Source organism: Schistocerca piceifrons, chromosome 4 (assembly GCF_021461385.2).
Source record: "Schistocerca piceifrons isolate TAMUIC-IGC-003096 chromosome 4, iqSchPice1.1, whole genome shotgun sequence".
Lineage (NCBI taxonomy): Eukaryota > Metazoa > Arthropoda > Insecta > Orthoptera > Acrididae > Schistocerca > Schistocerca piceifrons.
This window is the reverse complement of record NC_060141.1, coordinates 560,710,580-560,732,881: the sequence shown is the minus strand read 5'-3', so window position 1 is coordinate 560,732,881 and position 22,302 is coordinate 560,710,580. Positions and strand designations below refer to the sequence as shown.

At 43.9% G+C, this 22,302-nt stretch overlaps 2 non-coding genes across 2 annotated transcripts; both read right to left on the bottom strand.

Annotated features, from left to right (window-relative positions):
• Positions 1-4,704: 4,704 nt before the first annotated feature.
• On the bottom strand, positions 4,705-4,776 carry Trnag-ucc. The gene has a single exon. It is a non-coding gene; the product is annotated as a tRNA-Gly (tRNA).
• A 13,010-nt stretch (positions 4,777-17,786) lies between these two features.
• Trnas-aga lies at positions 17,787-17,861 on the bottom strand. Its single transcript has one exon. It is a non-coding gene; the product is annotated as a tRNA-Ser (tRNA).
• Between the last annotated feature and the right edge of the window lie 4,441 nt (positions 17,862-22,302).

The following is a 22,302-nucleotide window of genomic DNA, read 5'->3' as shown; positions in this document are numbered from 1 at the left end:
TTGTGTCTCAAAGACGTTCAAAAATTTAAAACATAATGCAGAACTCAGTTAAGCAACTTTATAGCTTGCGTAGCCCTTCCATCCTCTAATTTCGAGAGGTAAATCTATAACAGAGGCCTGTTGTAGCTGATTTCTATAGGTGGCTGGGTGTTAAATTATTTTTACTTCAAGCTGAGCTGAAAAGAGCGAGTAGACTCTCATCTCATGGTTCCGTTCAAGACAAATGTTAAGAAGGGAGAAAGGTGACACATTGGTTAAGGTACTGAACCCACATTCACATGGCCCGTGATTCAAATCCTCGTCCGGCGATTCCGCTTTAGACTATTTTGCTGTTACAAATTCTGTGTAAACTTCATAACAAGGAGCACCGAATTTTAATCTTCATTTTCCATCACCGATATTACATATGGCGTCTCTCATAAAAGAAATTATCTGTAATTGGGTTCATAGCCGCGTGAACAAGCAAAGCAACTTTACTCTTCCACCACCTTTCTGTGTTCTGTGGTAAGACCGCAACAGTCATTCCATTACATGGCCTCAATGCAGCTTTCCGTAAAGATTAAGGAGACATTTGCTACGAAAACAGTACAGTAAAATCTTTTGAAACCCTTTCACAAGAGTAGAGTCTTTCATATGCGGCCTTACTCCTGCTTTTTGCTGAAAAATTCCTGTATATGTCTCCAAACCGTAATATTTCTCTGTCTGTGATTGAGTCACACTTATAGTTGAATTTTTATCTTAGTGAACTCCTTATGTTCCACGTTTGCGGGTTTATGTTACGGTGTCCTAGAGCACTTCTCCTCAATGACAATGACGTTTGAAGCGCTAATAAGTTCTCTGCGACATTTGCCTTAATACTTCAAGCAAACTCCAAACATAAACCAGTGCTTAGTCACTAAAGTACTACAGGACATTTCATTTCATTAGTACCAAATTATGGCGAACGGGGGGTGGGGAGCAGAGGGCAGAGAGTGGAATATATCTAACAGATAACTGAGACTTTAGTTACGCATGCTACTCTCAGATGAAAAGTGTGGTACATCAGAGGATATCAGGCGGACTGGATCAAACCAGGAGCATGATAAATGACTCCAAAGACAACCAGAGCAGAGTTTAGCAACCTTTTAATACCTGGGAGCCGAATTGTAGAAACCCGTTTATTTTGTGGACCGCACTTGTTTACAACTTCATATTTTAAAGTTGTTGAATAAAGAATAAGCTAAAATTCAACATATGTTATGTTTTGTAGCTGACATTGTGAGACTATAGCTTAAATTGAAATATATGTAGTAATATAGAGTAAGAAATAATGCAATAAATACGTAGAAGGTTTCTAACAGTCTTATTTAAGAATACTAATATTAAAAACAATATACATACGCTTTTACAGATATCCGGAAGAGCTAGTTAACATGTTGAAGTCACTATAAAATTTTGAGAGAAATTTGACCGTATTTTGCAACAGATGATTTTGAGACTCCATAATTCAGGAAATATTGTTCTGATCTTGCATGAAGGAAGCCCAGCGCAGCCAATATAGCAGTAGTATTATGTACCTAAGTCGGTAAATTTTGACCTTTATGTGCAGAAAACTATGAATGTGGTTGACACTGCCAGTTCTAAGTAATGATGTCTAGGAACATGTTGTAGTATCAGTATATGAGATTAAAGCACTGTCGGTATGGATATTTTGATGTCAGATAGGAACGTTAATCTGGTCAACAAAGCATTGAAAAAGTGGATGAAAGCGTGAGAAACAATTACCAATAAAGCACATTAACAGCAGCGATGGCTGTAACGTATTCCAGTCACGAAATTGTTTTAAGCCCTTTACGTAAGTCCGAATACTAACCGTTCGATTTGATGCGGTCTGATGGCGGAACCGAATGCTGTCTACCTAAAAAAGCTACAGTAGAACGAATCTTCACAATTTTTGAACGCTTTTATTACAAACGACAAAAATTAGTAACATACAAAAATGACACATGGAAAGGCTGGTCATCAAAGTAACGAACAAAGGGAAAGTGAGGATTGGCACGACACAATTTCTGTTGCAGTATTTGAAGGACTGACAAGGACTGAAATCAATTTGCCTACTACGAACTCAAGCGTTTGTTTCTAAACTCCACTATCAACATGTCGAAAGATTAAACCCATGAGTCTGTAGAAATCAACGAGAATTTATAAATAAGAAAGGTGTCACGCCTTCCTACAGAGTGCGTTCCATAAGTAATGCGACCAATTTTTTTTCTGACGCAACGGTTCACCACAGCGTGTTGTAATCGACTATGCTAAGTGGACGGGGGTGTTAGCTTCAAAATGCTCTTTGTCTCATTCGGCTGCGAGCTGCCGGAGAGTCAGGACGTGCGTTTCCGTCAATCCCGTCTTGAGTTTACGTAACACGACACAATGGACCATTCTATAGAGCAACGGTACGCTATCAAATTTTGCGTTAAACTTGGGAAGTCCGCTACCGAAACGTTTCCATTACTTCAGCATGCCTTTGGGACTGATTGCTTGTCCAAATCACAAGTTTTCCGATGGCACAAGTCGTGCATGGAGGGCCGAAAGGAGATCATCTACGAACCTTGCAGTGGACGGCCATCAACCGCACGAGTCGACGAAAATGTCTATGACAGACGGCTGAACCTTCAGTTGATAGTACAAACGCTAAACATGTCAGAAACAACCGCTTCCCGCATTGTGACCGAAGATTTGAACATGAGAAAGGTGTGTGCCAAACTCGTCCCAAAAGTGTTGACCGACGAACAAAAGCACATGCGAGTGCTTTGGTGCCGAGAAATGTTGATAATGTGTGAAAATGATCCTCAATTTTTAAACTCAGTTATCACTGGTGATGAGTCGTGGTTTTTTGAGTACGACCCTGACACAAAAAGGGAGAGTTCAGAGTGGCACACCCCATCCCAATAAGGCACGCATGATCAAGTCCAGGTTCAAAACCATGCTCATTGTCTTCTTTGACGTCAGAGGCATTGTCCACCAGGAATTCGTAGCTACCGGGACTACAGTGAACTCAGCTTTCTACTTGGAAGTGCTCAAAAGACTGAAAAGGAGGGTCTCGCGCTGCCGAAGCGACATCAGGGACACGTGGAAAGTTCACCACGACAACGCGCCGAGTCACAGCGCCTTCATTGTCAACGACTTGGTGGCCAGGACCAAGACCCCATTGGTTCCTCAGCCTCCCTACAGTCCTGACCTGGCTCCCGCTGACTTTTTTTTGTTTCCTCGGTTAAAAGAAGTCATGAACGGAAAACATTGGAACACGATTGAAAGCATCGAGGCGCATGTTAAGAGGCGTGTTTTTTAAGTAAGTACCGTTTTGAAAGTAAAAAAAAAGACGTGCTAAGATATCTCAATAATTTTATTTTTACTTGAAAGCCTGTACCTTAATCTACGCACTGACGCCATTCTTCCTTGTTTACGTTGTGTACTGAGTGTTTAAGATGCCTACGACAATCGTGAGTCCCGCCGACTGTGAAGTACGGGCTGTTGTACGATTTCTTAACGCTAAAGGCCTAAAAGCGATCGATATTCATCGTGAGATTTGTGCAGTTTACGGAGAAAACATTATGAGTGATGGAATGGTAAGAAAGTGGGTGAGAGCATTTAAAGATGGCCGCACAAATGTGCATGATGAACAACGGAGTGGGCGTCCTTCAGTCGTTAATGAAAGTTCGGTGCAGAAAGTGGACAATAAGGTGAGTGAAAACAGGCGCTTTACGGTTTCCTCCTTGCGGGATGACTTTCCTAATGTTTCTCATTGTGTTTTGTATGGCATTGTGACCGAGCACCTGAATTACCGAAAACTGTGCGCACGTTGGCTACAAAAATGTTGACGGATGTGCAAAACACCAAACGTTTAGACAGTGCATTGGCTTTCCTTGAGCGGTACCACAACGACGGTGATGATTTCTTAAGCCAAATTGTTACGGGCGATGAAACATGGGTGGCCTACGTCTCACCAGAATCGAAGCAACAGTCCATGGAAGTTGAGCAAGGGCATCGTTTTGCTGCAATACAATGCCCGTCCGCATGTGGCGAATCAGACCAAAGATCTCATCACATCCTTTAGATGGAAAACTCTAGATCATCCTCCGTACAGCCTCGATCTTGCGCCCAGTGACAACCATCTGTTCCTGCACTTGAAGATCCCGGGTTCGATTCTCGGCGGGGTCAGGGATTTTCTCTGCCTCGTGATGACTGGGTGTTGTGTGATGTCCTTAGGTTAGTTAGGTTTAAGTAGTTCTAAGTTCTAGGGGACTGACGACCATAGATGTTAAGTCCCATAGTGCTCAGAGACATTTGAACCATTTGCACTTGAAGAAACACCTGGGCGGTCAGCGTCTTCAAGACGATGACGAAGTCAAAACAGGGGTAAAGGAGTGGTTAACAAGTCAGGCGGCAGACTTCTGTGAGGAGGGTATTCAAAAACTGGTACAACGTTATGACAAGTGCCGCAATATTGACGGAAATTATGTAGAAAAGTAGATTAAGGGACAGGCTTTCATGTAAAAATGAAATTATTGAGATATCTTAGCACGTCTTTTTTTAATTTCTAAACGGTACTAAGTCGGGACAAGTCCGGACATACTACAGGATGGCCTGCGTGGAGCAACGACGGAAAGAAAACGTTAATTTAACAGCACGTGGCTCACATACTCATACGTAAGAATTGGCGCCCGTTGCGGTGGCCGGGAATCGAACCCGGATGAACTGCTTGGAAGGCAACTATGCTCACCGTTACACCACCACCGCACAGCCGCTGCTCGCAACGCCGCGCTGCGTCGGCTTCCCGCCCGCCGGCAGCGGCCCACGGTGATAGTAGCTGTAGGCACTTTACGAGGTAGCCTCTTACATCAGCTCTAAAGGACATTCCGGAAAAGTAATTCCAGGATGTCTTCCAGGCATGGAAACACCGCCTCCAGAGGAGTACCGACGCAAGAGGGTGCTATTTTGAACATTTTTAATTATTTGTACGAATATATTCAATAAATGAATTTTTATGAATTTTGTCACATCACTTACGGAATGCACCTCTGTATGTAGGCAAGGGATTAGTGTGGCATTCGTGTCTTTCTGACATGCGTGTGCTAAATGTGGAAAGTGAACTATGGTGATGTTATTACCAAATGCGTCCAAGCAGGACCAACGTCCTGTTATTCCTTTCTTGGGTGCCGAAGGACAAATACCAGCAGACATCCATCGGAGATGAAGCATTTGCGTCGAAAACCACCATTGTGGAATGGTTCGCCAAGTCCCGCGCTGGTCGCGATTCGACGCAAGACGCTGCTCGATCTACACTCCTGGAAATTGAAATAAGAACACCGTGAATTCATTGTCCCAGGAAGGGGAAACTTTATTGACACATTCCTGGGGTCAGATACATCACATGATCACACTGACAGAACCACAGGCAAATAGACACAGGCAACAGAGCATGCACAATGTAGGCACTAGTACAGTGTATATCCACCTTTCGCAGCAATGCAGGCTGCTATTCTCCCATGGAGACGATCGTAGAGATGCTGGATGTAGTCCTGTGGAACGGCTTGCCATGCCATTTCCACCTGGCGCCTCAGTTGGACCAGCGTTCGTGCTGGACGTGCAGACCGCGTGAGACGACGCTTCATCCAGTCCCAAACATGCTCAATGGGGGACAGATCCGGAGATCTTGCTGGCCAGGGTAGTTGACTTACACCTTCTAGAGCACGTTGGGTGGCACGGGATACATGCGGACGTGCATTGTCCTGTTGGAACAGCAAGTTCCCTTGCCGGTCTAGGAATGGTACAACGATGGGTTCGATGACGGTTTGGATGTACCGTGCACTATTCAGTGTCCCCTCGACGATCACCAGTGGTGTACGGCCAGTGTAGGAGATCGCTCCCCACACCATGATGCCGGGTGTTGGCCCTGTGTGCCTCGGTCATATGCAGTCCTGATTGTGGCGCTCACCTGCACGGCGCCAAACACGCATACGACCATCATTGGCACCAAGGCAGAAGCGACTCTCATCGCTGAAGACGACACGTCTCCATTCGTCCCTCCATTCACGCCTGTCGTGACACCACTGGAGGCGGGCTGCACGATGTTGGGGCGTGAGGGAAGACGGCCTAACGGTGTGCGGGACCGTAGCCCAGCTTCATGGAGACGGTTGCGAATGGTCCTCGCCGATACCCCAGGAGCAACAGTGTCCCTAATTTGCTAGGAAGTGGTTGTGCGGTCCCCTACGGCACTGCGTAGGATCCTACGGTCTTGGCGTGCATCCGTGCGTCACTGCGGTCCGGTCCCAGGTCGACGGGCACGTGCATCTTCCGCCGACCACTGGCGAAAACATCGATGTACTGTGGAGACCTCACGCCTCACGTGTTGAGCAATTCGGCAGTACGTCCACCCGGCCTCCCGCATGCCCACTATACGCCCTCGCTCAAAGTCCGTCAACTGCACATACGGTTCACGTCCACGCTGTCGCGGCATGCTACCAGTGTTAAAGACTGCGATGGAGCTCTGTATGCCATGGCAAACTGGCTGACACTGACGGCGGCGGTGCACAAATGCTGCGCAGCTAGCGCCATTCGGTGGCCAACACCGCGGTTCCTGGTGTGTCCGCTGTGCCGTGCGTGTGATCATTGCTTGTATAGCCCTCTCGCAGTGTCCGGAGCAAGTATGGTGGGTCTGACACACCGGTGTCAATGTGTTCTTTTTTCCATTTCCAGGAGTGTATGAGGCCAGCAGAAGTTACGCACAACTCAAGTGGGGGGCACTCTAGCAACCGCTCTATATTCCTGATCTCTGCCCATGCTATTACCAGACTTTCGGTTCTTTAAAAAAGACGTTGAAAGGTCGACGATTCCTGTCGGACGAGGATGTGCAACAGACAGCTACGGCTCCTTATGTATAAGTCTCGGCATGCTGAGATGTATTGCGATTGTGTGTCCTGTAGGTTTGTGCCTCTGGTTAGATACGGCTTATCCTTTACAAAAGCCCACAGGAAGAAATCTAGAGATGCGAGATCACGGTATTGTAGCGGCACAGAATCGGACCATCCTGTTCAGACCGCCTATCCGGAAACCTTTCATCCTGGAACTGACGAACATCTTAGGAGCCAGTTAGATGGTGCTTCATGTAGCTGGGTTATGACATCTCTTAGGTATTCCAATTGTGGAACAGCAAATTCATGAGAGAGGTCCAGGAAACCATCAGTGTTAATGGGAAGCTCTTTGAAGAAGAACGAAATAATGAAGGAATTATGTCCATCCAGCACACTGACCTTTGGATGCTCTCTGCCCATTTCACGTGCTGTATGAGAACACTCTGAGCACCACATACGAACGTTACAACAGTTTAGTATGCCGGGTAAATGAAAAGCTGACTGACATCTAATCCAGCAAAATTATTCTTTGAGACAACGTCAAATAACATGTCCAGTGCAAACCTTTCGCATTGAGGTTTGTCCCTCACCTTTAGTGCGTGGAACAGCTGCACGTTATGGGCATAAGGAACTAACCTCTTATGCACTGTTGATCGTGGCATTTCCAGTTCTCTGGCGGCCGTGCGCACTGACTTTGCAAAAACAGACATAATGTCTTATGGGATAACAGCAATCAGTGATTTTATAATGTTACTTAAAATCCGTCTTGATTGCAAATTTTTTATTCATATGACCGGTTTCGGTTCATTCAGAACCATCTTCAGCTCTGTAAAAATAATGATATTAATTTACTATTTCACGCAAGCAAATCTTTTTCATCCTATCTAATCAACATCAGATGTACCAGAACGTACCTGATATTTCAGTTACAGGAGTAACCCGTCCAAATCCAGCAACTTTCACATGCTACGTCACATAAAATTGGTTGGCAGAGTGCACGTCATTTATATTAACTATAACACTATTACCGACAGGTGGCGTCTGCTACATTTGTTACATTCCATTTGCACATACTGTATTCAGTAGATCCTTTTTTATATTAAAAATACTTAATTAAAATATGTAGATGTCAAGGTTTTAAAATCTGTACTTATCAGAATTAAAAAACAGTAAAATTATCATTTTTATACGATCTAAAAAACATAGGGCGATTTATATATCTATGGTGCTGGTGTGAACCTGTTTTCCTCTACGGTCTGCTTCCGTGGTTCCCGCCATTTCGGTGTTGTGCCGCGGTCCGCTCAGTCGTCTGATGTCCACTGACTTTATCAAATTTATTGCAAACTACTGCTGTATCCGGTCCATGTTGGCGTCTGAAACAGATGGGTGACCCGTCTCATGTCAATGGTGAACGCTGTCTGTTTCCATATGACGTGTGCCAAGTCAGAATAGTTGTTCTACACTCTGTCCGAAAGTTCGTTCCTCTTGGGCACTAGGTCCCGTCCCTCTGAACCGGGCTACACACTCATCTTACTCCGGTGGGGTCCACATTTTTCGTGAAATCTGCAGCTACTATAAAATAAAACTTTCAGTTGACTAGTCATATGTCGAATATCGGTTGTTATAATCTAATATAGGATTAAAATTAATGAAGTCTTGAGTTATATCTATGAATACCCTATATTTATATACGAAAAACCTCGAGACGTTGTAGGGGATATCTTGAATGACAAATTAAATATCGAAAACCGTGTTTAGAAAAGTCGTCCAACGATCATACACGCAGTCGAAATAACAGCGGTCTACCGAATGTAGAATGGGCATTCGACAGTAGTTTGTTCCGACGGAGAAGACACATTTGATGCCATTTAATGGCACGAACACTGCCAAATCCACTGCGATAAGCTCCGCGTACAGCACGTGGAGTACATATGATTACTGACGAACCGATGACCTAATGTCATTGGATGACGGTTCTAGACATCGGTTCCTAATGGTTGTTTCCCAACACACCCTGTCTAACCCCTCAACATCTGTCCGTAATATCTTGACACACCATACACTTGGGATGCACAAGAATGTGGAAACAAAAGAAAGCACATCACCAAGCCTAATACGGTGCGGGAAAAACATTGGCATTCAAAACAGATTCCAGTCGTCTCGGAATGGATAAATACAGATCCTGTGTAGTTTTCGAGGTTAACGTATACCATTCTTCCTTCATAGCTGTGGCAAGTTCGAGTAACGATGATGGAGATCGATAGCGATTACGTACCTTTCTCTTCAAAGTAGACCACAAAATCTCAATAATACTGAGAACTGGTGACTGTGGTGCCAGAGGAAAAGCAACAACTCATCCTTGTGGCCACATAACCAGTCCTGGACGATGCAGACTGTGTGAACATGAGCTCTGTCGACTTTGATCACAGCATCACCATTGGGGAGCAAACACTGTACCATGGGACGGACCTGCTCAGCCAAAATGGTGACATAATCCTTAGCAGAGGAACCACGGGGCCCATGGAACACCACGATATAGCTGCCCAAATAATTACTGAACTCCCGCCGTGTTTTACTCTTGGGACACTTACATTGCTCCATAGCCCAGGTTTTATGGCTTCGGCACCACGTTTTCCTCTTACGGGCGTTTCTGTCACTCATGATCGGTTCTGGATTTCCAGATCGCCTTGTCATTCCCTTTGTGTTGTTTTGGTGCTGACGGGATTCGCGAGGGCGACATTCAGTTCCGCAGCGACTTTGCAGCTGTTTTCCTCTTATTTTTCACCACAATCCTCTTCAATGATCGTTTGTCACGATAACTCCACACTCACACACCTTCGTGCGTTTTGTGCCTTAGCGGATAATTTTTCCCTACTGTCCCTGTATGGGGTATAAATTTTCGATACAGTGCCTCTTGAAATACCAAACAGTTCAGACACCTTGGTTACGGAAGTGCGCACCGTAAGAGCACCAAAAATATGATACGTTCGAATGCGTTGAATTCAGACATAATGCAATCGCATGCAACACAGGTAACTGTTCTGACCGCTACTGACACTTGCAACGTATTGAGGACATAACATTTTGGTATTCATAAGACTGTTTGGTATTGGTATTCACAAGTCTGTCTGGTATTTGCAGCACAGCTATAATTTTTACCTTCCAGTGTGTCGTATTTTGTAGAGATCGCGTTGTCGTGGTTCCACAGGGTATTTGAGTGGAGCTACATAACACATGCTGTTTCACATCACACAAACAATGAAACTCTATGTATTATGAAGCTCTGTTCACACACCCCGTAAATGCAGACTCGTGAATACCAGTATGTAATAACAAGATAATACACGAAACGCAGTGAATATGCGGGAACCTCTCCGAAACATGTATGGCTAATTAAACAAGAAAAATTGTTTGGCGAAGGCAGAACTACTTTCCTTATTAGATATTAAGGAGATTAATGTTAAGAAATAATAAAACAAGAGTCATTAAGTCAAAGAAATAAATAAACTGTTTGCACTTTCATGTGTTTATAGCGATACGGACGTCTTAATAGACCAATGCCAGGAGGAGGAAAGGTAACAAAGGATGTGGCAGAAGAAGAAAAACAGGAAAATGACAGAGATCACATCACAAAGATATAGTAATTTATACCTCTTCCTCCAAAGTTTGATAGATTGTGGATTCGTATTTTATAAATAAGATTCCTATCTTTTGTCCTCAGAGCACAATTAATTCATTACAGTTGGTGAAAATAATTTCGTTATAGACCGTCGACCTAGTGTAACTCGGATCATCGTCCTTTAAAGACCTAGCAAGCTTCCGCCCAACATTACTTGTCCAACACTTTGCCTACGCGTGGTTTCAACGGATTTCTACCAAGATCCACGGATACTCACGAAACTAGCACGCGACAGCAGTCCAACTCCGCAGTTTCTGAGATGTCCGTCACCAGGCTTCAGGCCACAACAGTGTGCCCTTCAAAAAAGTCGCTTATACCATTGGCCCTTATCGCCTAAGAAGAGCCATTAATACTAACAAGGAGTAGACACCAGCGGAAAAATACTCCTATCGGTGCTCAAAAAATGCGAATCGAATACGTTCCTTTGTGTTTAAAAGACTCTGACTGAAAAGTGGGATACTAGCTACCTCAAACTACCTTCCTCAGCACCTTTAAAAATTTTCCCAATGATTTTGGTTTGCGAACACATTCGCGCTTTTTTTTAACATGCGCCTATCTCAGACTCCCACAAGCTCCCTCTCTATTCCATGGTTTTAAGTCTCTCATACTCATACAACCCCAGTTGCCCTTGCTCACTAATTCAGCCCTACTCATTGTCATTATCTCTTTGTGTCTCTCTGTCACCGCCTCTTGTGTCACAGCCACAGTCCCCTTCGCTCTGTCCTATTATTTCACTCTACTCTCACTGCCACTATCTCCCTCTTGCTCTCTCTTACTGCTAATATCTCATTCCTTCCTTCCTACTACTGCTGTCTCTTCTCAGTTTCACTATCTCTCTCTCCCTCGTTGTCATTGCCATATATTCTGTCCCTCATTATTACTGGCTCTCCCCCAGTTCCATTTTATCTTTCTCTTTATTCCACCGTTCCTCCGCTTCCCCCCCCCCCCCCCCCCCCCCCGACTGGCACCACCTCCTTCTTTCTTTTCCTGTCACTGTTCTGCCACTGTCAACTATGTTTCACTGCCACTCTGTTTGCTCTTTCTATAACACAACCACTATCTTCCTCTTTTTATTAACTTTCCGTCTCTTTGCCACTGCCACTCTCTTCTTCTCTCCCAGCATACTAATGCACGGATATGTTCGCATACCAAAATGTTTTAGAAAATTTTCAAAGGTGCTGAGGAAAGTAGAGTGAGACAGCTGGTACCCCACTTTTCAGTCAGAGTCCCTTAAATAAAAAATAGGAGCATTTTTCTACTGGTTCTCTTCTTTATCCCAATGCAACAAGACATGTAACTCATGTGAAAAAAAATACATTGCTCAGTAAAATTTAGGTAGTTTACTTATGTGAAACTGTAATAACGCAAATTAATTTTATACATCAGAACGTATGTGACGCGCAAAATACTTTGCGTGCGCTTCAGTACACAGCATTTGGTTCCCAGATGATAATGAAGGCATTTTACCGCATATTTCTCCGTGCTACGTGACTTTATAAACTACGTTTTCGCCTCGCACAGGATTTTACATGCTTATTTTATGTGTACTAGTGGGGTAATTTTGAACGTCTGCACCTCGGAACTAATAAAGATACGAAAAAAATTTCAAGGTTGTTCGAGATCTAGAGCTTAGGAATATATCGTAAAAATTACAGCCATTTTCTGTGTGTAGTCGTCTTCGAATTCTAGGCTAGGTTTTGATCTGCTTGTGACAGCGAAAATATAGTAAAAAATCAATTTGTGGGGTTTTTTAAGGAACCACCCACGAACTAATGGTGCCTCGACAAGTTTCACCAAGCCCACCGTTGACCACATCAAGTGCAAAAAGAACCAAACGATTTGTTCTATTTGCCTAAGCAGGAAGAAGTGTGTAATGTTCATACTTTGACACTGTACTGTAGGAAAGTGACACTAAGACGATTCTTCTATTGCTTATATGGATATGGTGTCTGTTCTTCCGGACATGTCCGAAAGAACAGACACCATATCGATATAAGTATATAGTTCTGGCAACACCGGCTATGACCTTCTTGTTCTGTGCGGATGCACCCCATATTCCCCGAACTCTTACGGGACCTGGTAAAAATTATTTGTGGAGTGAGTTCCACGACCCTCCACGTAGCTGGAACATCACGGGTAAGAGAAGCTAAAATTACAAGACGACGATAGAACACTACACGGTACGACGTGGGATCTGCCTTGGTCATTACGAGAAGTCATACCCGGATGATATAGCAGATGGAGAGTTTCGTCGTGAACCATCACACTCTGTAGCAGTATTTGCCCCATTTCCTCTTTTTGTCCCCGGTGCGAAAAGGTCTTCGCAGCTTTTGTTTCCCATCCGGTGCAAGATGTAGCACTGGTTAATGGTGGTATGGATTCCACCCTTCAGTTTTGTTTGATGGTTTCCTTAGCCCCGCACATTGCTCTCTTGCTTTGTGCCTTTTTCTACAACTACTAGCATGTTTTTAGTTATGTGCGTCCCCAACTCGACGCAACGAGTGCACTTACTACTTTTCAGTTCCTTACTGTTAATAAAAAAAAAAAATGGATAGGGTGTCTGCCATGTAAGCACGAGATCCCGGGTTCGATCCCGGTCGGGGCATACATTTTCACCTGTCCCCGCTGATATATATCAACGCCCGTTAGCAGCTGAAGGTAATAATATAATTCTAATTTCATTCTTCTACTGGGTGTATAAATGATCTCCAGTTCAAGGGCTATCGAAAGCACTTGAGCTACCTTTCTGTTACCAACTGAAGCGGAGGTGTGATCACTAGAAAATCTTTTTTTTACGGGCGGCATTTTGGAACATATTAGATTTACATGCCGCCGCATGCATACCGATAAAGCAGCACCGTTAAGAAAGGTAAGAAGTACAACTTTCCTGGCTACGTTACTGGCAAGTGAAAGGAGGAATTGTAGGAGGAAATTGCACGTGACGTTGGATTTTCCTGTTAAGGCACGGTCTGGGCAGAGCCGCAGCGCAGCCCGGCAGAGCGGCCGAGTCGGTCGTGACTGGCTGGCGAGTCCTGGCGACCCAGATGAGGGCAGACGGCTGGCAGACGGCGGTGCAATGCGCCGTCTGCATTCCCCAGAGGCTGCCGGCCCGCCAGGAGAGCACTGGCGCGGCATGCACCAGCAGCTACCGACAGCTGCCGCTCACTCGAGGCTGCTCCGCGGAGACGCGTAATGCTCTGACACTGCGTAATGCTTAGCGTCCCTCAGGGTCGTGTGTTGGAGCCACTAGTATTTGCGAGCTACATGCATTCACTGCCATAAATTAGGAGCGTTTAGAGATCCTCGATACGAAGACTAATCATAAAGCTTCAATTATCATGATGGTGATATCTTCTGTAGGCAATATTTGACTGCTTTCCTATGAAAGTTGGTTTGCCTCAGTGACAGAAGTACACTCTAAGACATAAAAGAGATGCTACACTAAGGAATTGTCCGAATAGGACGGAAATCAAACTTCCTGTCAGATTAAAACTGTGTGCCGGACCGAGACTCGAACTCGGGACCTTTGCCTTTCGCGGGCAAGTTCTCTACCATCTGAGCTACCCAAGCACGACTCACGCCCCGTCCTCACAGCTTTACTTCCGCCAGTACCTCGTGTCCTACTGTGAGGACGGGAGGAGGGAGTCATGCTTGGATAGCTCAGATGGTAGAGAACTTGCCCGCGAAAGGCAAAGGTCCCGAGTTCGAGTCTCGGTCCGGCACACAGTTTTAATCTGCCAGGAAGTTTCATATCAGCGCACGCTCAGCTGCAGAGTGAAAAATCTCATTCTGAGGACGGAAATCAGTTGATGTGATGTACGTATGATTAGAGTTTTAGATAACTTGGTTTACTCATTCAAGGGAAAGAGCTTCATTTATTGACCAAGTGAATAATACGTTAGTCCACCTCTGGCTCTTATCCAAGCGGCTTTTTTGCTTGGCATCGATTGGTAAAGTTGCTGGATGTCCTGTTGAGAGATATCGCCTCAAATTCTGCGCATTTGGCGCGTCAGATCGTCAAAATGTCGAGCTAGCTAGAGTGACCTGCCTGTAGTACTCCAAACGTTTTCAACTGGGGAGAGATACGGCGGCCTTAGGGACCAAGGTAGGGTTCGGCAAGAACAAAGACAAGAAGCAGAAACTCTCGCCTTGTGTGGGAGGGGGGAGCATTACCACGGTGAAATGCAGCCCAGGATAGCTTTCCATAAGGGGGCATAGAATATCGTCGATGTACCACTGTGCCGTCAGGGTGTCGTGCATGGTAGCGAAAGGGACCTGCTATGAAATGAACCGTCAGTCCTGGTTGTCGGGCTGTATGGTAGGCAACAACTAGGCTGGTGTCCCACTCCTGGTCAGCGCGTCTCCAGACATGTCTTCGGCCTGGCATCCCGTTGACTGGAGTAGAATTGTCTTCAGTAACGAGTTCCGCTTCGAATTCATCCTCGTTGACCTGCGATGACATGTCTGGAGACACCATGGACAGCGGTGTAATACCAACCTGACCGACGCCCGACAACCAAGAGTGATGGTCTGGGGTGCCATTTCATCTCATAACAAGACCCCTTTGACTGTCATAATCGCCACCCTTACAGCACAGCGGAACGCCAACAATATTTTACACCTCGTTTTGATGCACTTCGTTTCAAGCTATCCAGGATAACGCCTGCCTACGGCGAGAATTTCTACTGCTTGTGTTCTTGCTTGCCAAACCCTACCTTGGCCAGCAAGGTCTTCTGATCTCTTCCCAGATGAGAACGTTTGGAGCATTATGGGCAGTGTCCTACAACCAGCCTGGGATTTTGATGATCTGACGCGCCAAATGGACATAATTTGACACTATATCCATGAGAAAGACATCCTACAACTCTCTCAGTCAATTCCAAGCCGAATAACTCCAAAGCCAAAAGTGAACCGATGCGTTGTTGACTTGCTCAGTATGTGAAGATCTTCTCTTGAATAAGTCAACCAGTTTCTCTAAAACTGCAATCATTTTTTTGTTCGCACATTTATAAGATGTCTCTGACTTCCATCGCATTCTGATAACTCTTTCGTTGGTGCGTAGATTTTCTCTCTCCCCCCCCCCCCCTCCCCTTCTTAGAGTGTATTTTCGGAAGCTGACGTCAGTGACAGGATTAAGTGTCGCAGTCTTATTTTAACGAATACAAACTAACATTGAATTTACTTTGGTAGGATATATGGATTTACTGATTTCACCTTGCGTGTTAAAAACGTAACGACATTGCACTGGTTCTTCGATAGGTTTCATTTATATTCTTTCCTAGTTAAAGCGAATTTATTAAGTTTGCCATGTCATTTAGGCGCCTACTCATTAGATTTTGATTTGTTTTTGTTTGTGAAGAAAAATATCTAGAAAACTATGGATCTTTCTGAATAAATCAGAACAGCTGAAAGGCTGAGGACTATGCGCTCTCGAGAATCGAATGAAGATCCTTAGTCGAGACTTCCTGCGACGCAAGAATATCTTTCTCTTTCACTCGTCCTTTGGAAGCTCCTTCCCAAACCGAGGCACGACGCAGTTCTGATCGAGAGTGCTGCATTATCTTACGACTCAGAACTCTTCACTCACAGAGCCTTAAAGTTACTTCTGTCTAACGTAATGTCATAGAAGCAGAAGTTTTGATGGAAAGTGGCGCAGGTGAGCGAGGTTTAACTCGCCGAATCCCGCTTATTCCTAACAGTTCACGAGTACTATTTCGCTTTAAACAAGTACAATTGCCGGTGAGCTTATCTTATGTCATGGCCACAAAACAAAACACAAGACCAGACGCTGCGTGTTGTGGGCGTGAGTCTTAGTGTCAGTCGCTTTTCGCACAGCTAGCTCTACGAGCCCTCTCTCATATGAGTGAAGTAAACAAGCTCTTCGTTCATGACCGAAAGCATACTATTTCAAATGGTGTATACAAAGGAGCTTTATAAGACAAAAACGAATTCCACATATCTGAATTCTCTGGCACATGTATAAATAAGTACCAGGGAAACAACGGGTTTCTAAGCCTTTTCTGACGTCAATACACCCCACGTCACTTCAAGCAGGTGGTCAGTTTTTAACTCTCTACCTACTTTATTCCGTAAAGTACTGAATTTTCAAATATTAACGGGCTTTTGGATCATCCTGTAGTTCAGGAAGTCCATGTCGTAGGATGCAGGAAAGCAAAGCGTCCGAGGTTCGAGTCCTTCCTCGGGCGTGGGTGTCTGTGTTGTCCATAGCGTAAGTTAGTTGAAGTTAGATTAAGTAGTGTGTAAGCTTTGGGACCGATGACCTAAGCAGTTTGGTTCCATAAGATCGTACCCCAAATGTACAATTTATAAAGCAAAGCGTGTTGACGACAGCATTCGGAAGCGAATGGCGTCCCTTTATCCACAAGCCGTGTGGGCCTTGATAACTGATTTTCCGCGCCAGTCAATACTAGTAACCAGCCGATCTCTAAGTTCTAGCGGCTTCCATAAAACATGTCTTCGCTGTTCACAACCAAAAATAAAGTTTCTATGGCAGACGAAAGAGTGGCTACAGGTTCTACGAAACATTAACGAGCTTATGATAAGCGTATAAGTACACAGCATGAAAAATGTCTATAGCAGAAGTTTTAAAGCAGAAATCTGGAATCTTGTAGACGGATTTGTGCTTCAAAATGCGTAATTAAAATAATATTTTAAAGAAAGTCAATAAAATAGTAATATATTAATGAAAAAATGTACTTATGGTTACCAACGGATTTATCCAGATTAGCAATTGGTAAGTGGGTCTCGAGCTTAAGTTTCGCATGTTTTTCAGAGACCTGTTGCATCACAAATGCTGCGTCTGCAGTCGATCTACCATTGCGGAAGAAAGAAGGATGTCTGCTCCCTTCAACAAACTTATTTTGCAATAATATATGAAGTCTCCATACTCTTCGTTGAGTTCCATTGAAAACTGTTGCAATAATGTGTGCAACTTCAGAATTATACTATTCATACCAACAATTTCGTCACGTGCTGCAATCCTGAAAATTTCGCACAAAGTTCTTCTTGAGTTAGCCAGTCGCTGTAGGTGAGCGGTTCTAGGCGCTTCAGTCCAGAACCGCGCTGCTGATACGGTCGCAGGTTCGAATATTGCCCCGGGCATGGATGTGTTTGATGTCCTTCGGTAACCAGAATGATATTTTCACTCTGTAGCGGAGTGTGCGCTGATGTGAAACTTCCTGGCAGATTCAAATTGTGTGCTGGACCGAGACTCGAACTCGGGACCTTTGGCTTTCTCGGCCAAGTGCTCTACCAACTGAGCTACCCAAGCACGACTCACAACCCGTCCTCACAGTTTCTAAGCACTTGCCCGCGAAAGGCAAAGGTCCCGAGTTCGAGTCTCGGTCCGGCACACATTTTTAATCTGTCAGGAAGTTTCGTCATTAGGTGAGTTAGGTTTAAGTAGTTTTAAGTCTAGGGGACTGATGACCTTAGGTGTTAAGTCCCATAGTGCTTAGAACCACTTTCTTCTTGAGTTAGAAAACAATAAATTCCGTCTGTCGAGCGTTGTAATTTTTTTTTTTTTTTTTTTTTTTTTTGCTCATTATTATCAGATAAATCTCTAAATTTTTTCTGCAGCGTAATGTAATATCGTTTCATAGAAAATTTGCTGCACCCCATGCTTATGCGACTGCATAATAGAGAATTGTCAACCCTCTCTTCTGTCATTCCCATTTTTAAAGGCTTGTGACTATTGATCGCTAGACCGCCTCTTTCGTGCAAACTTCAGCTGGATTTGTGATCATCCTTCATACCACGAAGAAATATCTAAGTGTAAACAGCGGTGCCATCACTATTCTGCCGAAATGAAGGGAGTTGTGCCGACCGAAAAATGCCACACCGCAATGCTAAATGAAATATCGCGCTGTACGGGGTACCTCCTGGAAGGAGCGAGCAAAGCTGAAAGAGCCCGCACGGGGCCCGCAACTCATGCCCGCGTGAAGTTTGACTCGCAGTGGCCGGCCCTGCGTTAAGTACTCTGAGGATTACTTCTCGAAGAAGTCCCCACTTTTGCTGCTGTTATCAGACGTTACTAAACTGCAGAAAGTACAAGGCGATGGAAATGGGAAACTTAGTTATTATCTTCTTTAACGAGTTTCAAAAGGCCTTACACAGTTGCCTCCCACAGCGAGGTAAAAAATCTTTGATAATAAGGAACAAATAATGCAGACTATGGTGGGAAAACCTGGAAACTTGTCTTACATAGTATTCTAGTACGGATACGTTTAGTGTACCTGCGACAGTTCGTGTGAGCAGTCTTCATTAAAACGTTGCGGCTGTGTGCTGATTGGAGCAGTGTGGCACAGCGAAGACTGATGTCCGCAAGCCGTACTAAATGACACAATTCACGTTATCTGGAGGATCATCCAAACTCTGGTGACGAATATAATGAGTATCACATCATACTGCGTTCCTGCTGTGGCCATCATTACGAAGACTGGTTTGATGCAGCTCTCCATGCTGCTCTATCCTGTACAAGCCTCTTAATCTCCAAATAACTACTACCACCGAAATCCATTTAAACCAGTTTCTATACTCATCCCAGGGTCTACCTCTACAATTTTTACCCCCACATTTCCTCCATTAACAAACTGATGATTCCATCAAGTCCTAGGAAGTGTCCTGTTAACCGATCCATTATTATAGTTAAATTAAGCCATAAATTTCTTTTCCACCAGTTTGATTTAGGACATCCTCATTACTTACTCGATCTACCCACATAATCTTCAGTATTCTTCTGCATCACAACGTTTCTCTAGCCAACTTTCTCTTCTCGTTTCAACTACTTGTCATCAACGTTTCACCACCGTACTAGGCTACCCTCTAGGCAAATACCTTTAGAAAAAGGCTTTCTGACACATTTATACTAGACATAGAGAAATTCATCTTTCTCAGAAACGTTTTTAGTGATATAATCAGTCTGCATTTTACATTCTCTCTACTTGGGTCATCATCAGTTATTTTGATCGTCAAATGGCAAATCTCATCTAATACTTTCGTGACGCATTTCCTAATCTAATTCCTTTAGCACTATTTCATTTATTTCGATTACATTCCATTGTCCCTGTTTTATTAACCTCTGACGAAAATAGACGGGTGTTATAAGTTTAAAGTGTGTGCCAGATTGTAGAACTCAAGAAGATCTAAATGACAATCCGCGAGAACAAGTGTTTATCTCTTGCGCTTGACCAACTACGTTTATTTTTATGTACAAATGCATGTTCTCGCGTCGATATCCATTAATAAAATATCCTCAGGTTTAAAGCCTCGTCAGATGATTAACTACCCCCGAGCTTTCGGCAGAGATCTCCTCTCTCATTTTTTGTTTTGTTTATTTTATTTTATTTGGCTTCTGGAGTTTGTGCTCTATTTAGACATCGAGAACACAAGTTTACACATGATAAAATGGCTCTGAGCGCTATGGGACTGAACTTCTGGGGTCATCAGTCCCCAAGAACGTTATTTTTTGTCATCAGTCTACTGACTGGTTTGATGCGGCCCGCCACGAATTCCTTTCCTGTGCTAACCTCTTCATCTCAGAGTAGCACTTGCAACCTACGTCCTCAATTATTTGCTTGACGTATTCCAATCTCTGTCTTTCTCTACAGTTTTTGCCCTCTACAGCTCCCTCCAGTTCCATGGAAGTCATTCCCTCATGTCTTAGCAGATGTCCTATCATCCTGTCCCTTCTCCTTATCAGTGCTTTCCACATATTCCTTTCCTCTCCGATTCCGCGTAGAACCTCCTCATTCCTTACCTTATCAGTCTACCTAATTTTCAACATTCGTCTATAGCACCACATCTCAAATGCTTTGATTCTGTTCTGTTCCGGTTTTCCCACAGTCCATGTTTCACTACCATCCAATGCTGTACTCCAGACGTACATCCTCGGAAATTTCTTCCTCAAATTAAGGCCGGTATTTGATATTAGTAGACTTCTCTTGGCCAGAAATGCCTTTTTTGCCATAGCGAGTCTGCTTTTGATGTCCTCCTTGCTCCGTCCGTCATTGGTTATTTTACTGCCTAGGTAGCAGAATTCCTTAACTTCATTGACTTCGTGACCATCAATCCTGATGTTAAGTTTCTCGCTGTTCTCATTTCTACTACTTCTCATTACCTTCGTCTTTCTCCGGTTTACTCTCAAACCATGCTGTGTACTCATTAGACTGTTCATTCCGTTCAGCAGATCATTTAATTCTTCTTCACTTTCACTCAGGATAGCAATGTCATCAGCGAATCGTATCATTGATATCCTTTCACCTTGTATTTTAATTCCACTCCTGAACCTTTCTTTTATTTCCATCATTGCTTCCTCGATGTACAGATTGAAGAGTAGAGGCGAAAGGCTACAGCCTTGTCTTACACCCTTCTTAATACGAGCACTTCGTTCTTGATCGTCCACTCTTATTATTCCCTCTTGGTTGTTGTACATATTGTATATGACCCGTCTCTCCCTATGGCTTACCCCTACTTTTTTCAGAATCTCGAACAGCTTGCACCATTTTATATTGTCGAACGCTTTTTCCAGGTCGACAAATCCTATGAAAGTGTCTTGATTTTTCTTTAGCCTTGCTTCCATTATTAGCCGTAACGTCAGAATTGCCTCTCTCGTCCCTTTACTTTTCCTAAAGCCAAACTGATCGTCACCTAGCGCATTCTCAATTTTCTTTTCCATTCTTCTGTATATTATTCTTGTAAGCAGCTTCGATGCGTGAGCTGTTAATCTGATTGTGCGATAATTCTCGCACTTGTCAGCTCTTGCCGTTTTCGGAATTGTGTGGATGATGTTTTTCCGAAAGTCAGATGGTATATCGCCAGACTCATATATTCTACACAGCAATGTGAATAGTCGTTTTGTTGCCACTTCCCCCAATGATTTTAGAAATTCTGATGGAATGTTATCCATCCCTTCTGCCTTATTTGACCGTAAGTCCTCCAAAGCTCTTTTACATTCCGACCGCTACGGTCGCAGGTTCGAATCCTGCCTCGGGCATGGATGTGTGTGATGTCCTTAGGTTAGTTAGGTTTAACTAGTTCTAAGTTCTAGGGGACTAATGACCTCAGCAGTTGGGTCCCATAGTGCTCAGAGCCATTTGAACCATTTTTACATTCCGATTCTAATACTGGATCCCCTATCTCTTCTACATTGACTCCTGTTTCTTCTTCTATCACATCAGACAAATCTTGACCCTCATAGAGGCTTTCAATGTATTCTTTCCACCTATCTGCTCTCTCCTCTGCATTGAACAATGGAATTCCCGTTGCACTCTTAATGTTACCACCGTTACTTTTAATGTCACCAAAGTTTGTTTTGACTTTTCTGTATGCTGAGTCTGTCCTTCCGACAGTCATATCTTTTTCGATGTCTTCACATTTTTCCTGCAGCCATTTCGTCTTAGCTTCCCTGCACTTCCTATTTATTCCATTCCTCAACGACTTGTATTTCTGTATTCCTAATTTTCCCAGAACATGTTTGTACTTCCTCCTTTCATCAATCAGCTGGAGTATTTCTTCTGTTACCCATGGTTTCTTCGCAGCTACCTTTTTTGTACCTATGTTTTCCTTCCCAACTTCTGTGATGGCCCTTTTTAGAGCTGTCCATTCCTCTTCAACTGTACTGCCTACTGCGCTATTCCTTATTGCTGTATCTATAGCGTTAGAGAACTTCAAACGTATCTCGTCATTCCTTAGTACTTCCGTATCCCACTTCTT